This window comes from Jaculus jaculus, chromosome 18 (assembly GCF_020740685.1).
Source record: "Jaculus jaculus isolate mJacJac1 chromosome 18, mJacJac1.mat.Y.cur, whole genome shotgun sequence".
In the NCBI taxonomy this organism is placed as follows: Eukaryota; Metazoa; Chordata; class Mammalia; order Rodentia; family Dipodidae; genus Jaculus; species Jaculus jaculus.
Window position 1 is genome coordinate 27846782 of NC_059119.1, and position 17309 is coordinate 27864090.

At 44.6% G+C, this 17309-nt stretch overlaps 1 protein-coding gene across 1 annotated transcript in view; it reads right to left on the minus strand.

The window, feature by feature from the left end:
• The window catches only part of Frmpd2 (FERM and PDZ domain containing 2), a 138493-nt gene extending 121768 nt beyond the window's left edge, over nt 1–16725 (minus strand). Inside the window, exon 1 of the mRNA XM_045137653.1 lies at nt 16702–16725. The gene's annotated coding sequence lies outside the window, so the exon portion shown is untranslated. The remainder of the gene's footprint in view (nt 1–16701) is intronic.
• Between the last annotated feature and the right edge of the window lie 584 nt (nt 16726–17309).

Consider the following 17309-nt stretch of genomic DNA (forward strand, 5'->3'; position numbering starts at 1 on the left):
ACTAGGGCTTCCTGGGACTGCTTGGAAAGAACAGGAATCTAGCTCCATTCACTCTCTTCTCTCTCTATCTCTGCCGCATCCATCATGGGTTTGGAGCACCAGGACTGCTGAGCAGCATCCAAGGAACAACATGATTACGAAGATAGGGTGTTAATTGTTTCCATCTGTCTGCCGGGATTGAGGCGCTATAAACATCCCATTTTTCAACCTTAGCAAGATGCCTCAGATATATCAATGTCCCCAAAATAGATACCCCCAGAAGGAACCAAAAAAGTGTATGGCGCTCTCAAGGAGTCAATGCTCTCAGAATTATTCTGTTCTCCTCCTCCCTTTGGTCCTCACGTTCCTCTCCACTCCTCCCTTTGGGCACTCACTGAAAACCATCTGGCCACAATCAGATCAAGATCTGAACACAAGGAAAACTCTGTGGCTCCCCAAGGAGGAACAGTCTGTCTCTTCTGTACCCACATTCAATGGGCTACGGGTGTCAGTGCGTGTCCCCTCAAGGCACTTCACAGTGAGAGACACAGAGCCGCAACTTGAGTGTGCATTGCTTACTTTGGCATCACTGTGGCCTAAGTATCTGACACAAACATCCTATGGGGAGATTTTACTTCCTCTTACAGTCCAGAGAGTCTCTGCATCAAGACAGGGAAGACATGGTGGAGTTCTTGGTGGGTAGAGTGCATGGCCGCTGCTGTCCACATGGTGGCGGACAAGAGGCATCGTGCACGGGCAGGTTCCTCACTTTCTTCAAGGTTCCATCCTTCATGACCTATTTGGACCAATCAGGCTCTACCGCCTAAAGATTGCATAGCTTTCCAAAACAGCCTCACCAACCAGAAGCAAGAGTGCAACCCATGAGCTCTTGAAAACATTCCAGATTCAAACAGATTCAAACTGTCTTCCCAACATAGATCCCTGCTTGCCCTCTAAACCCAAACTCCCACTGCAGACTTACATAGATGACACTGTTATATATGACTTCAAACAAGGGCACTCTCAAATTAGCATTTCCCCATCTTTTAAGTGGGACGACAGTTCCTATGTTGCTACTCAGTGGGTTTGAGAAACAGAACAAAGGTAGCCACTGAGCCCCCCCCCCTTTTCCTCTGCAGTCCAGGAGGGATGGATCTGACCTCTGTCGATCAGATGATCTATTTATCAGCACAGAGAAGTGCATAGAGCATCTGCGTTGGTGCTTCTCCCAGCCTTTCACATGCCATTTCCTCATCCTTGCTAATTTCATCCCACTTGTACCAGTAAGACAGATTTTCTTCATTTAAATGCACTTATCTTCCAAGGAAACAATTCAGTATTATAGTAAATGAGAAATTACTGACATTGGACATAAATAGAAAGTAATTATAAACATGTTTTAAATGATTGAATTCATGTCAGATAATATTGCCTTCCAGAGACTTCTGAGCCTGGAGCCTGATCTTTTCTTATGAAAGGAACAATTACTTTGAGAAATGGGAAAAGTCTGTAATTCTAAACAGACTCTCTTCTTGATATTATCTGAAGAAAAAAAAAACTGAAGTGAATCGTCAAAACCATAATTCAAGTTATTAATGCAGTGTCTGTCCCTCCTGTGTCCCACAGTCCCAGATTCACTTTGAGAAGCACCAGTGCAGACTGTTTCAGGTTTCTAGGGCTGCTTATCATGTGATGTTTCCTCAGCAGTTATAATTCATGCTAATGAGGAGTAGGGAAAGTAGTCCTGCATAGCTTACAGTGTTTTCTTAAACTTATTAAATTCCTATGAAAATATTTGTTTTTATTTTAGAGAGACCAAGCAAGAGAGAGAGAAAGAGAGACAGAAAGAGAGAGAGAGAATTGGCACACCAGGGCCTTAGCCACTGTAAGTGAACTCCAGACACTTGTGCCACCTAGTGGGCATGTGCAACCTTGCTCTTGCCTCATCTTTGTGGGTCTGGCACATGGGATCTGGAGAGCTGAACATGGGTCCTTAGTCTTTACAGGCAAGTTCCTTAACCACTAAGCCATCTCTCCAGCCTCAATGAAAATATTTTAAAATAGACACAGCAAAGTATGATGTGGTAGACAGTTTCTATGTTGCTGGGATGAGCATCCAACCAAACATAGTTTTATGGGAAGAAGAGATTTATTTCAGGCTTAGAGATTCAGAGGAAGTTCTATTTATGGTGAAAGAAGCTGGTGCTCATTCATAAGTCCAAGCAGAAAGAGAAACTACCAGCAGCCAGCAAACACCCAACATCAGCAAGCAAGAACCAGCAGCAAGCAGCAACCCCCAGAGCTCAAACCTCTCTGAATGCCTCTGGGCTGGAATTCAGATCAGTTCCCAAACACACCTTGGGGCTGGACCCCATGATCTTCCCTCAGTGACACCTCCTCCAGCCAGGCAGATGAACACTTAAGTTACAAGCTTTAATAAAACACCTGAATCTATGTGAAACACACATTCACACTACCACAGATAGCTCAGCACCTTCATATGATGAAACTGAGAATTTAACGATACAAGATTGCAAAAGGCATTTGACTAGTGTAGCAGCTACCTTCTCATTACTGGGACAAAATTATTCAACAAGAAGCAGCTTATAGAAGAAAAGGGTTTATCTCTGGCTTACAGTTTTGAAGGGATACTTCATTATGGCAAGGGAAACAAGGCAGGAACAGGCAGCTAGCTCCTATGGTCACATATCAGCTGGGAAGAATTCGAGAGAATGAGCTCCTATGATCAACCAGTGCGCTGCAGTAATAAACTTCAACGCCCACTCCCAGGGACACCTCCTCCAGCAAAGCTCCACCTCCCAAAGGCCCTGTAAACTGCATTTGGCTTACATGGCTACTGGGGAATTGAGCCTCTAACTGGGATCCTTAGACTTCACAGGCAAGAACTTAACCACTAGGCAAATCTCTCCAGTTCTGCTTATAGCTTTTCTGAAATTTCTCCAGTCCAAAGTTCTAAATCCTTCCATATTCCTCCCACAAACTAGTTCCAAAAGACTAAAAAGCACACAGTCAGGACTATTACAACAATGACCCTACTCCTGGTACCATTTTTCAGTAAAAATTACCTTCTAATTTCTGGGACATAACACCTGGCAAGAATTAGTTTATGGAAGGAAAGAGTTTATTTCCAGCTTACCATTTCAAGGGGGAGGTTTCAATATGACGGGGAAAGCATGGTAAGAGCAGAAAGGTGGCTCATATGGTCATATATCATCAGGTAAGAATTAGAGAGAAAAATATCCTATGAATAGACATCCAGGTCCTCCCTGGTAACACACCTCCTCCAGCAAGGCTGCACCTTCCAAAGCTCTACCAACTGGGGACTAGATATGACAGTTAATCTCAAGAATATGAGGCTATATGGACATTTTAAATTCAAATCATCACAACTAGTAAATTCCATTTGGATTTTCAAAACCAGGGTGAGATGGAGCTGTGAGGAAGCAAGACAAGCTAAAGTGCCATGTGTTTAAATGAATACCTGATTTATTAAAGTTGCAGATTTTAAAGTACCTTTGTCTTAAGCCTTTTTAAATTTAGCTTTAAAATAGTATGCTGTGTTAATCTATAGATTTGTATATGAAAAGAATCATTTCATATATTTGGTTAATGCTCCACTGACTTATAATGCATCTGTCAGGAGGTTAGCCAAGGAACAGTAAGGCTCAGAATTTATTTAAGAATTTCTAGAGAAACCTAAATACAATGGGAGAAGGGAATGTAAGAACAACAGAGGAAACTGAAGCCTCAGTCAATAGTCAGTGTTTTCTAGAGAAACATAATCAAAGGAAGTGTGTGTGTGTGTGTGTGTGTGTGTGTGTGTATGTGTAAGACTGCTTTGTTTTAAGGAGTTGGTTCATGTAATTATGACGGCCATGCAATTATGAAGGCTGTCTACAAAATGGAGGCCCAGGAAACTTGGTGGTGATCTAACTCAGTCCAAGCCCAAAGGCCAGAAAATAAGATATAATTAAATCAATAATGTAAATTCCAGTCTAAAGGAAAAAAGAAAAAGAAAAAATTTCCAGTTCAAGCAGTTAATTTGAAAAAAAGGGATGAATTACTTCTTTCTCTACTTTTTGTTCTATTCAGGCATATCCACATTGGGAATGGCACCTGCATTCCTGAGTCCACCAGTTCAAATGTTAACCTCACTTGCAGATATCATCACAGACATCCCCATCCCCACAACCACAACAATGATGGCTAATCTGTGCATTCAATAGCTCAGTCCAGTTAACACATAAAATTAACCATTACACCTGATATTACAGCAAGTCATACCTCAGTTCTTGTTACAAAATACATCATGGATGATTGCCAAGTGATGTGTACAACCAGAAAAATAAAGCACAATCTGAAGAGAGAAAGTTAATGATGATACAAGACTTGGATGTGGAAGGCATCTTGAATTACCAAGCTAGACATTTAAAATGACCATGACTATTATGCTAAGGGCTCTACTTCAAAAAGTGGACAATAAAAATGAGCAATATAAGCAGAGGTGAAAACATTAAAAGCTAAAAATGAAAAGGAAATGTTAGTAACTAACAAAACTGATCCACGCAGGATCCCAGCACTAGGAAGACTAGGGTAGGATGATGTCTGAACTAGATACCAAGTTCCAGAGAAGTTTGTGACCCTGTCTCAAACAAAAAGTCAGCAGCATTGTTAGAGTAATTAAGAATGACTTCAGCAGATTCACCATGTTATAAGAATCAATAACTTTAAAGATGTGCCAGTAGAAACTTCATGAACTGAAATTCAAAGAGAACAAAGAATGAAAAAGAGAAACAGAACAGTCAAGAACCATGGTACAATTACAAAAGACATAACATATCTGTTCGCCTAGGAGGAGAATAAAAAGTATTAACATAAAATAGCTGAAGTCTATCCAAAATTGATAATAGACACCAAACATGGATACAGGAAGCTCAGAAAACATCAGGATAAATGCACAAAAAAAAAAAAACCCACTAACACATAAACATGACAAATTGGAAGTATTAGAAACTAACTACAAAAAGAAAATGCTGGGCTACAGAGATGGCTCAGAGGTTAAGGCAAATGTCTGCATAGTCAAAGGACCCAAGTTTTATCTCCAGTACCCACCTAACACCAGATTAACAAAGTGGCATGTGTCTGCAGTTCATTTATAGCAGCTGGAGGCCCTGGTGTTCCCGTTCTCTCTCTCTCTCTCTCTCTCTCTCTCTCTCTCTCTCTCCCTCCGTCCCTCTCTCTCTCTCCTTGCAAATAAATAAATGAATAAAATTTTAAAAAAGGGGGGGCTAGAGAGATGACTTAGCAGTTAAGGCACTTGCCTACAAAGCTTAAGGACACAGTACCCACGTAATCAAATGCTTAGGGTGGTGCCTGCATCTGGAGCTTGTTTGCAGTGACTAGAGGCTCTGGTGTGCCCATTCTCTCTCACCCTCTCTCTGTTTCTCTTTCTCTCCCTCAAATAAACAATTAAAAAAGGGCTGTAGAGGTAGCTTAGTGGTTAAGGAGCTTGCCTACAAAACCTAAGGACCCAGGTTCAATTCCCCAGTACCCATATAAACCATATGTGCAAGGTAGCACATGACTTTGGAGTTCATTTGCAGTGGCTAGAGGCCCTGGTGCACCCATTCTCTCTCTCTCCATCTCATAATATCTTGTAAATATATAAATTTTTATAAAAAAATAAACAAGCTGGGCGTGGTGGCACACTCCTTTAATCCCAGCACTAGGGAGGCAGAGGTAGGAGGATCACCGTGAGTTCAAGGCCAGTCTGAGACTACATAGTGGTCAGCCCAAGCCAGAGTGAGACCTTACCCCAAAAAACCAAAATAAATAAATAAATATGTATACATATATACATATATATATGTATGCATGTATATATAAAATAAAATAAATAAATATGTATACATATATATACATACATACATATATATGTACACATATATATGTGTGTATATATGTATATACATATATATACATATGTGTATATATATGTATACATATATGTATACACATATAAATGTATATATATGTATGTGTATATATATATATACATATATATATATATGTAATAAATAAACAAAAATAAAAAATACTTTTAGGGCTGGAGAGATGGCATAGCAGTTAAGGCACTTGCCTGCAAAGCCTAAGGACCCATGCTTGACTCTTCAGGTCCCAAGCAAACCAGATGTACAGTGATGCAAATACACAATGTCACACATGCACATAAAGGGGTGCACACATCTGAGTTTAATTGCAGTGGCTGAGGCCTGGCATGCCAGTCCCCTCCCTCTCTCTCTCTCTCTCTCTCTCTCTCTTTCTCTCTCTCACTCTCTCTCTCTCTCTCTCACACACACACACTCTCACTCTTGCTCTCTTGCATTAAAAATAAGTCTGAGAGGCTTCTGTCAAAAAGAATATATTTTTTAAAAATTTTTTTAAAAATCCTGAAAGAAGTCAAAGAAAAAACACAACTTTCCTACAATGGAAAAAAGGATACGAATTACAGTGGAATTTCCTGTATAGGCTGTTCCAGGAAGATGACAGTGGAGTGAAAAATCTAAAATACTGAAATAATAAACTGCGGAACTAGAATTCCACATCCAGTGAACTTGTCACAAGTGAAGAAAAATACTTTCTTAGACCACCAAAAATAGGAATTGGTCATCAATATATAGGTCTGCCTTGAAAGAAATATTTTAACAGTTCTTCAGAGAGAAAGAAAATGACATAGATCAAGAACTCATATCATGAACCATTTATTTTCCTTATTGGTAATTGATCTGAAACAACCATGCAATGAAGTACATGCCAGCCAGTCATAAAGGATGAGAAAGAGAAACACAAGCATTTCATTACACTTTCACTATTTAAAAGTAGATATAGGGCCGGGCGAGGTGGCACACCCCTTTAATCCCAGCACTCAGGAGGCAGAGGTAGGAGGATCGCCGAGAGTTCAAGGCCACCCTGAGACTACAGAGTGAATTCCAGGTCAGCCTGAAGTAGAGTGAGACCCTACCTCGAAAAAAAAAAAAAAAAGTGGATATAGGGCTGGAGAGATGACTTAGTGCAAAGCCAAAGGACCCAGAGTCCATTCCCCAGGACCCATATAAGCCAGACGCACAAGGTGGCACATGCAGGTGGTGTTCATTTGCAGCAGCTGGAGGCCCTGGTGCACCCATTCTCTCTCTCTCTCTCTCTCTCTCTCTCTCTGTCTCTCTCCCTTCCATCTTTTTCACTCTCTCAAATAAGCAAATAAAAATATTTTTTTAAAAAGTGGATTTAGTACTTAGTAGCAGAGACCAATAAGTTAAAAAGGAGACATAAAAGGAAGAGAAAGGAAGGGAGGAGGGTACTTCATAGGTTGATATAGTATATATGTAAGTACAATGATTGTTATGGGGAGGTAATATGATGGAGAATGGAATATCAAAGGGGAAAGTGTGGGGGAGGATTACCATGGGATTTTTTTTATAATCATGAAAAATGCTAATAAAAATTTTTTTAAAAGTGGATTTAGGCCCATTATAAATTTTTACTGCAAAGTCAAGGGCAACCATTAGAAATTATTTTGAAAAGACATAAATTGATGTGCTGAGATATAAGAGGTAATGAAACCATGTGAACTGCTCACCACAATGAGAGACAGCATGAAATGGAGTGTTAAAGATACAGGTGCAATAGTTATAAACATGGTGGCCATTAATTCAGGCACATCACCTGTCGTTTCAAATATAAATGATTTTAACCACATTAGAAATACAGATAATGACAGTGGATTTAAAAAAAAAAATCCTTGACCAGAGAGATGTCTCAGCAATTAAGAGCACTTTCTGTACAAACATGAGGGCCTGAGGAGGCCTTGGAGAAGTCACATTCAATCCCCAGCATCTACATAAGTCACTGGGTATGGCCATGCACATCTGTAAGCTCAGTCCCTTATGAAACCAGAAAGAATTGCTGGAGCTCACAAGTTGGAGACAAAGTGAGGTAACAGCAAGCTCTAGGACTAGATAAGAGAATCCAGCTCTAATAAGAATGGATAGAAGAGCAATGGAGTAGGACACCTGACATTCTGCTCCAGCCACCATAGGTAAGAGTACCACCTTACACGAAAGCACATGAGGTACTGCATGAGCAATCCCCAACACCCACCTAGAGATGCCAAGCATGGTGACAATCCCCAACACCCACATACACATGTCAGGCATGGTGACAATCCCCAACACCCACGTACACATGTTGGGCATGGTGACAATCCCCAACACCCACGTACACATGTTGGGCATGGTGGCAATCCCCAACACCCACGTACACATGTCAGGCATGGTGACAATCCCCAACACCCACGTACACATGTTGGGCATGGTAGCAATCCCCAACACCCACATACACATGTCAGGCATGGTGACAATCCCCAACACCCATGTACAGATGTCAGGCACGGTGACAATCACCAACACCCACGTATACATGTCAGGCGTGGTGACAATCACCAACACCCACGTACACATGTCAGGCATGGTGACAATCCCCAATACATGTCAGGCATGGTGACAATCCCCAACACCACGTACACATGTCAGGCATGGTGGCAATCCCCAACACCCACGTACACATGTCAGGCATGGTGACAATCCCCAACACCCACGTACACATGTTGGGCATGGTAGCAATCCCCAACACCCACATACACATGTCAGGCATGGTGACAATCCCCAACACCCATGTACAGATGTCAGGCACGGTGACAATCACCAACACCCACGTATACATGTCAGGCGTGGTGACAATCACCAACACCCACATATACATGTCAGGCGTGGTGACAATCACCAACACCCACGTACACATGTTAGGCATGGTGACAATCCCCAATACATGTCAGGCATGGTGACAATCCCCAACACCACGTACACATGTCAGGCATGGTGGCAATCCCCAACACCCACGTACACATGTCAGGCATGGTGACAATCCCCAATACATGTCAGGCATGGTGACAATCCCCAACACCCACGTACACATGTTGGGCATGGTGGCAATCCCCAACACCCACGTACACATGTCAGGCATGGTGACAATCCCCAACACCCACGTACACATGTTGGGCATGGTAGCAATCCCCAACACCCACATACACATGTCAGGCATGGTGACAATCCCCAACACCCATGTACAGATGTCAGGCACGGTGACAATCACCAACACCCACGTATACATGTCAGGCGTGGTGACAATCACCAACACCCACGTATACATGTCAGGTGTGGTGACAATCACCAACACCCACGTACACATGTCAGGCATGGTGACAATCCCCAATACATGTCAGGCATGGTGACAATCCCCAACACCACGTACACATGTCAGGCATGGTGGCAATCCCCAACACCCACGTACACATGTCAGGCATGGTGACAATCCCCGACACCCACGTACACATGTTGGGCATGGTAGCAATCCCCAACACCCACATACACATGTCAGGCATGGTGACAATCCCCAACACCCATGTACAGATGTCAGGCACGGTGACAATCACCAACACCCACGTATACATGTCAGGCGTGGTGACAATCACCAACACCCACATATACATGTCAGGCGTGGTGACAATCACCAACACCCACGTACACATGTTAGGCATGGTGACAATCCCCAATACATGTCAGGCATGGTGACAATCCCCAACACCACGTACACATGTCAGGCATGGTGGCAATCCCCAACACCCACGTACACATGTCAGGCATGGTGACAATCCCCAATACATGTCAGGCATGGTGACAATCCCCAACACCACGTACACATGTCAGGCATGGTGGCAATCCCCAACACCCACGTACACATGTCAGGCATGGTGACAATCCCCAACACCCACGTACACATGTTGGGCATGGTGGCAATCCCCAACACCCACATACACATGTCAGGCATGGTGACAATCCCCAACACCCATGTACAGATGTCAGGCACGGTGACAATCACCAACACCCACGTATACATGTCAGGCGTGGTGACAATCACCAACACCCACGTATACATGTCAGGCGTGGTGACAATCACCAACACCCACGTACACATGTTAGGCATGGTGACAATCCCCAATACATGTCAGGCATGGTGACAATCCCCAACACCACGTACACATGTCAGGCATGGTGGCAATCCCCAACACCCACGTACACATGTCAGGCATGGTGAAATCCCCAATACATGTCAGGCATGGTGGCAATCCCCAACACCCACGTACACATGTCAGGCGTGGTGACAATCACCAACACCCATGTACACATGTCAGGCATGGTGACAATCACCAACACCCACATACACATGTCAGGCATGGTGACAATCCCCAACACCCACGTACACATGTCAGGCGTGGTAACAATCCCCAAAACCACGTACACATGTCAGGCATGGTGACAATCCCCAACACCACGTACACATGTCAGGCATGGTGACAATCCCCAACACCCACGTACACATGTCAGGCGTGGTGACAATCCCCAACACCCACGTACACATGTCAGGCATGGTGACAATCCCCAACACCACGTACACATGTCAGGCATGGTGACAATCCCCAACACCCACGTACACATGTCAGGCATGGTGACAATCACCAACACCCACGTACACATGTTAGGCGTGGTGACAATCCCCAATACATGTCAGGCATGGTGACAATCACCAACACCCACGTACACATGTCGGGCATGGTGACAATCCCCAACACCCACGTACACATGTCGGGCATGGTGACAATCCCCAACACCCACGTACACATGTCGGGCATGGTGACAATCCCCAACACCCACATACAAACATCAGGCACGGTGACAATCACCAACATCCATGTACAGATGTTAGGCGTGGTCGCATTCTCCTGTAATTCCAGCACTGGGAAGGCAGAGACAGGCGTATCCCTAGGGTTTGCTGGATAGCCAGGCTAGCCTAATTGGAAAACACCAGGCAAATGAGAGACTCTGTCATATAAAAGGTAGATGATATTCCCTAGGAATGATACCTGATATTGTCCTCTGGCCTCTACATGCATTTATACACACATTCTTGCACACACACACATATACACACACACACCCCCTAACATATACTCACGCACACACATGAACACATAAAAACATACACAAAAAAGAAAAAAATGCAATTTTTAGGCAGAATGTTTTTAAAATGCTCCTGTGTCTTTTTACACTGTATGATCTGTGGAAAACTTCAACCAGTTTAGTCTTGAAATCACAACTGGTACCAAACACCCATAAGTGGTCCTGTCTGCTCACCTGCATAACCTCCTACCTGCTTCCTGCACATCTCCAACAACACTGGGCAATTGCAAGCATTTTACCTGCAAGATATATAGGAGTAAAGAAAACAAAACTTGGGCAAACAATTCAATAGATCGTGTTGCAACCAATAGCAAAAACAAGACCAAGTCTTCAGACAGGTGTTAACCAGCCTCAGGAGGAAAACAGCTCAATACACTCACTGAACATTGCAGGGCCACTAACGCTCTGAAGGGAATGGGAATAGCTAAGCATAGTTACTGAGCAAGCTGAGTGAAACAGACCCCGCCTCCCTTCAGGCAGGTCATTCACAGCTCTTTGTCCCACGAGTCTCTATGTCTGGCATGTGGTACTTTCTCAATCAATGCCCTCTACTCATGCTGTTAATATTGGGTATAGGTGAGCGCAGAAAGTGGAGCAGGTACAAAAAAACCCTCCACAACCAGGCCATGGAAGCAGAAAGAGGCTCACCATAAAGGGCTTTAGATATCCCTCGTTCATGTGGGCTGCAGCCCATCCCCATCCTGGAAATTCAAAGTATGGCCCCTCAGAGCAGCCACAAGGGAATCATCCAGTGTTTGTCAAAATGTAAACTCAGAGCCGGCCATGGTGACACACACCTTTAATCCTAGCACACGGGAGGCAGAGGTATGAGGATCGTCGTGAGTTCAAGGCCACCCTGAGTGAATTCCAGGTCAGCCTGAGCTAGAGTGAGACCCTACCTCGGAAAAATAAAAAATAAAAAAGCAGACTCTGGGTTCCCCAGGGCTCCTTAAATCAGAATTTTCACTGTAAAGCACCAGGTGACTCATCTGCAAGTTGTAAGGGACACTGCCCTGAGCCCTTTACCATGCTGGGAAGAACCAGGGACAAGAAGCCAGTCATTGGCTATGGCCAGTTGAAATGTGGAGGTTGAGTTTCTCTCAGGTAACCAAGGAGACCCACACCAAGGGCTAGTCAGTGGTCCACGGAACCTGCACAACTGCTCTCAGTATCAGACAAAGAAGACATACCAGAGGTCTAATATCCAGTGGACTTATACGGCACCAAAGCCCAGGGGCCAGGACCAAATGGACCTAGGCCAAGGGAAAGCATGTGGTAAGGAGTGGCTGTGAGGGCCACAGGCTGGAGAATTGGGAGAAGACAAAAGGTCCACAAGGCTGTTTCATATATGCTCCCGCACACTCTGGGAGCCTGGCCATGTTTCATTGACCTACCAAGCCAATCACTCCCCTGGTTCATCAAGGCCCTCTGGGGAGTCTCAGCCCAGCCACAGGGTTCAAGAAACATGGCTGAGGGAGGTCCCTGAAGACCCTCAAAGCATTACAGGCCATTGCTGAGGCCCTTGGTGTCCCACCAGGAATAGATGGTAAGATCCTATTGCTGAAGACTCCACATACTTGGGCTGCAAGGTCACTGAGAAACCCTGCTGGAGCTGAGCTGATAACCTCCTCCATGTAGACCAGCTGACAGAAAGCTGGAAAAAGCCATGCTGCATGCAATTCAATGGGAGAGAGAAAAATTACCAGTGAAGATACTCAACAGTGGACACTGCAAGCCTTATATTTGGCCAGCCAGGCCAAATGAACCAACAGGTGCAATAGTGGCATGTCTGTTTTGGGGGAAACAAACTACCCTCGAATTTGACTGGAGGCCTGCTCCATGAGAGGGAATATATCCCTGATATGGAAAATCTACAACAGGGGTAGTCATGAGCCCTAGGGGTGTAACATCTGCTGCTGTCTGGCTAAATGTATATACTATGCTCACCAAACAGCCTAGTAAGCACTTCTCTTAATGTTCATACCCATATATCTTTGAGAAGGTTCACACTCTATAGGCCAGGCTGGTCTCAGACTCCAAGTGAGTCCTCCTGCCTCAACCTCCTAAGTACTGGAACTTCAAGGTATGAGCCACCATGCTGGAGTTGCATTTAACTTTATAGTCAACTTTTCATGGCGTGCTTTTCAGGGTCCCTGTATCTTGTCAAGGGTCATCTTTATCCCTAGAGAGCAGTGATTCCAAATCCCTCCCTCTGTTTCTCCTTCCCTTACCCTTACTTTCCCATCTCGGTATATTCTACCATTGTAAAACTCCCTTGGGTCCTGTAATGTGTAGAAGGACGCTCCAACTGACCTTGAGAGTCAATTATAATATTCCCAGGAATTTTGATAGCTGATTGTTACACACAGCCATTACAAAATGTTAAAGCATAGAAACTTCCAGTTTAAAATTTTTAATTAGGTTCTCCAAGCTCTCAAAAATGCCTCTAGAGTGGAGTTTCAAAGGGGAAAGTGGGGGGAGGGAATTACCATGGGACATTGTAATTTTCCCTTTTGAAAAAGTTTTTTTGTTATTTTTATTTATTTATTTGAGAGCAACAGACAGAGAGAGAAAGAGACAGAGAGAAAGAGGGAAAGAGAATGGGTGCGCCAGGGCCTGCCTCCAGCCACTGCAAACGAACTCCAGACGCGTGCGCCCCCTTGTGCATCTAGCTAATGTGGGTCTTGGGGAATCGAGCCTCGAACTGGGGTCACAGGTTTCACAGGCAAGCACTTAACCACTAAGCCATCTCTCCAGCCCTACCATGGGATATTGTTTACAATCATGGAACTTGTCAATAAAAAAAAAATTTTTTAAAAATGTCCTCTAGGAGAAGTCTGTTCTCTTTCTTCCCCTCTCTAACTCTAAAGTAAACTTCAGTCTTTTAAAATAAAAATTTTTTAAATTTAATTGGTCTGGGGAGATGGCTCAGCAGTTAAAGGCACTTACTTACATAGCCTGCTGACCAGGGTTCGATTCCCCAGTACCCATGTAAAGCCAGATGTTCAATATGGCATGTGTATCTGGAGTTTTTAGTGGTGGGATGCCTTGGTGTTTGTTTTTTTTTTCTCTCTCTCTCTCTCATCAGAAACTTTTAAAAATATTTTAAAGCCGGGCGTAGTGGCGCACGCCTTTAATCCCAGCACTCAGGAGGCAGAGGTAGGAGGATCGCCGAGAGTTTGAGGCCACCCTGAGACTACAAAGTGAATTCCAGGTCAGCCTGAGCCAGAGTGAGACCCTAACTCGAAAAACCAAAAAAAAAAAAAAAAAATTTAAAATGTTTTACATTAGGGGTTGGAGAGATGTCTAAGTGGGTAAGAATGCTTCTTGCACAAACATGAGGGCCTCAGACTGCCTGAATGCGATTCTGCAGGAGCCACGTAAATGGCTGGGTGTGGCCAGGCAAAACTCTAGCCGAATCGTGTGGGTAACAGAGACTGGAGAATCTCTGCAGCTTCTGCAAACAGCAAGCTCCAAAATCAGTGAAAGACTGTCTCAAGGAAACTCACAGAGGAGCAATGGAAGGAATGCCTGGTGTCCTCTTGACCTCCAGCATGCCTGAGTGGGGCGCATGCATTTGCACACACGCACACACACACACACACACACCATGCCACACATACTACACACAAAAATGAAATTCTTGGGCTGGAGAGATGGCTTAGTGGTTAAGCACTTGCCTGTGAAGCCTAAGGACCCTGGTTTGAAGATCAATTCCCCAGGACCCACATAAGCCAAATGCACAAGGTGGCGCATACATCTGGGGTTCGTTTGCAGTGGCTGGAGGCACCCATTCTCCCTCCCTCTCTCTCTCTCTCTCTCTCTCTCTCTCTCTCTATGTTCTTTCTCTCTCTGTGTCTGATGTTCACAAATAAATAAATAAATAAAAATGAAATTTTCATTACTACTATAAGTTGTCATTCAGGCCCACCTTTCTGGCTCCCCCAACCCAAACTCTTATCAATAAACACAAAGTTGGAAGTAATACACTCTCTAAGCAATAACCAAAATGCTCACTTCTGGAAAACAATGCTAGCCATCATTTACTGAGCTACTCTGACGCTTTGAGTACAGGCTACTTACCTCACAAATATCTCCCTGTGCAAAGGTTGGAACATGGCCATTGTTGTCCTTGCTTCATAGATGTGGAAAGTGAGTCTCCTGACTAATTGTATGAATTTTTACAGAAGCTGAGCAGCAACACAGCAATTAAAACAAGGAGGAAGTTGGGAGTGGTGGCTCACGCCTTTAATCCCAGCACCCACTCGGGAGGCAGAGGTAGAAGGGTCACCGTGAGTTCAAGGCTACCCTGAGACTACATAGTGAATTCCAGGTCAGCCCGAGCCAGAGTGAGACCCTACATCAAAAACAAAAAAAAAAAAAAAAAAAAAAAACAAGGATGCAGGGCTAGAGGTGGAGGGCTGGAGGACTGGCTTAGTGGTTAAGGCAAAGCCAAAGGACCCAGGTTCAATTTTCCAGCACCCACCTAAGCACAAGGTGGAGCATGCACCTGGAGTTTATTTGCAGTGGCTAGAGGCCCTTCCATGCCCATTCCCTCTCACACACACACACACTCTTTCTCTACCTCTTTCTCTCTCTCTCTCAAATAAATAAAGAAACAATATTTAAAAAGAAAACACACGAGGAAGAGGGCTGGGAAGATGGCTCAGTGAATAAACTGCTTGACGCACAAGCATAAGTGCCTAAGTTCAGATCCCCAGATCCCATGTAAAACTGTGGTGGGCATCTGCCATCCCAGCCTGCCCAGCACAAGAAAGATATTGGAAGCAGGAGAATTTCCCAAAAGCTCAGAGGCCAGGTAGCCTGTGAGCGAAAACAACAAGAAACGACCTCTAATTTTCAACATCTGCACTCACATACACAGAAGGCAGACCAGGTCACACACACATCACATACATGCATCACACACACACACACACACACACACACACACACACACATACACACACATCAGAGGCTCCTAAGAGCTCATCACTGAAGTAGACTTAAAACTCACCCACCACGGCTCAGGGAATTTTGCGGGAGGAGCAGGGAAAGATTGTAAGAGCCATAGGTTGAGACAACATGCCCAGAGACATTCCCTCCCCCAAAAAATGTCTGCTACTCCCACAATGCATCACCCACAACCCCATGGGAAATACCTGCAGCCCCACTTGAGGAGGGCCCCCAGCAGAATGGCGGCAGGGATGAGGGTAAAGAGAGTACCCACACATGATGTATCCATACGAAATATGTTGGTAATGATAATAATAGTAATGTTAAAAAATAACTCTACAAAAAAATAAACAAAAAAAAAAAAAAACCAAGGGTGAGTCTGACACTTCAGTACATGACTTCTCATTTGAGTCCATCCTGATCAGCTTGGAAAACACTGCCATGTTACCAGGCCCTGCCAGAGGCCTGGACGGCAAATAGTGTCCCAAATAATATTGAAAACAGTCACTAGTAGGCCCAGGACTGACTAATTTCCCCACCCAGCCTCTGTGATGCATTCGCCCTTTTCTTGACCCAGATTTATAGGAGAGAACCGAACCATACCCAGGAGTACCTTTGTCAACAGCTGCGTCCAACAGTCTCCGTGGTCCAGCTGGGGGACAACTTTCCAACAAAGTGCAGAGATCTGCAAGCCTGTCTCCTGAAGGCTCGTCCCCTCCCCTGCTCCTGGCTGCCTTTGTTTACTGCTTGTCACTAAGCACTCGCTGCCCAGTGAGTCAACAAGGCCCCTTCGCGTTCCTGCCACTCTTTGCTCTGGGCCCTGTGCTCTGGCCTTGTTAGCAGAAAGAACCACCCAGCAGCCTGTGTCCTCAAAGCCAGTGACCCTTGAGAGAGAGCCTGTGAGAGCTCAAAGGATTAGGTGCCACTGAAGGCCATGGGAGGGACGGCTCAGCGGGGCTTTTACACTGATGTCACTTACCTCCTGGTCCAATAAAAGAAAGAGCCCCACAAGGAGCAGAAGGCAGCTGGAGAGCCTCGGCTTGCTTTCCACAGCTCCCTAGTCTTCCTCAGCCTTGAACAGACAGACTTCAGGCCTGTATCCACGGGGAATAGGGGCCCATGGATGATCCTGGCAATTGCCCCTGGACCTGGAGCTGCCCACAAGGAGACAAGAGGAACGTGGCTGGGGAAGAGAAAGCAGTCCTCATGTCTGGGATCGTT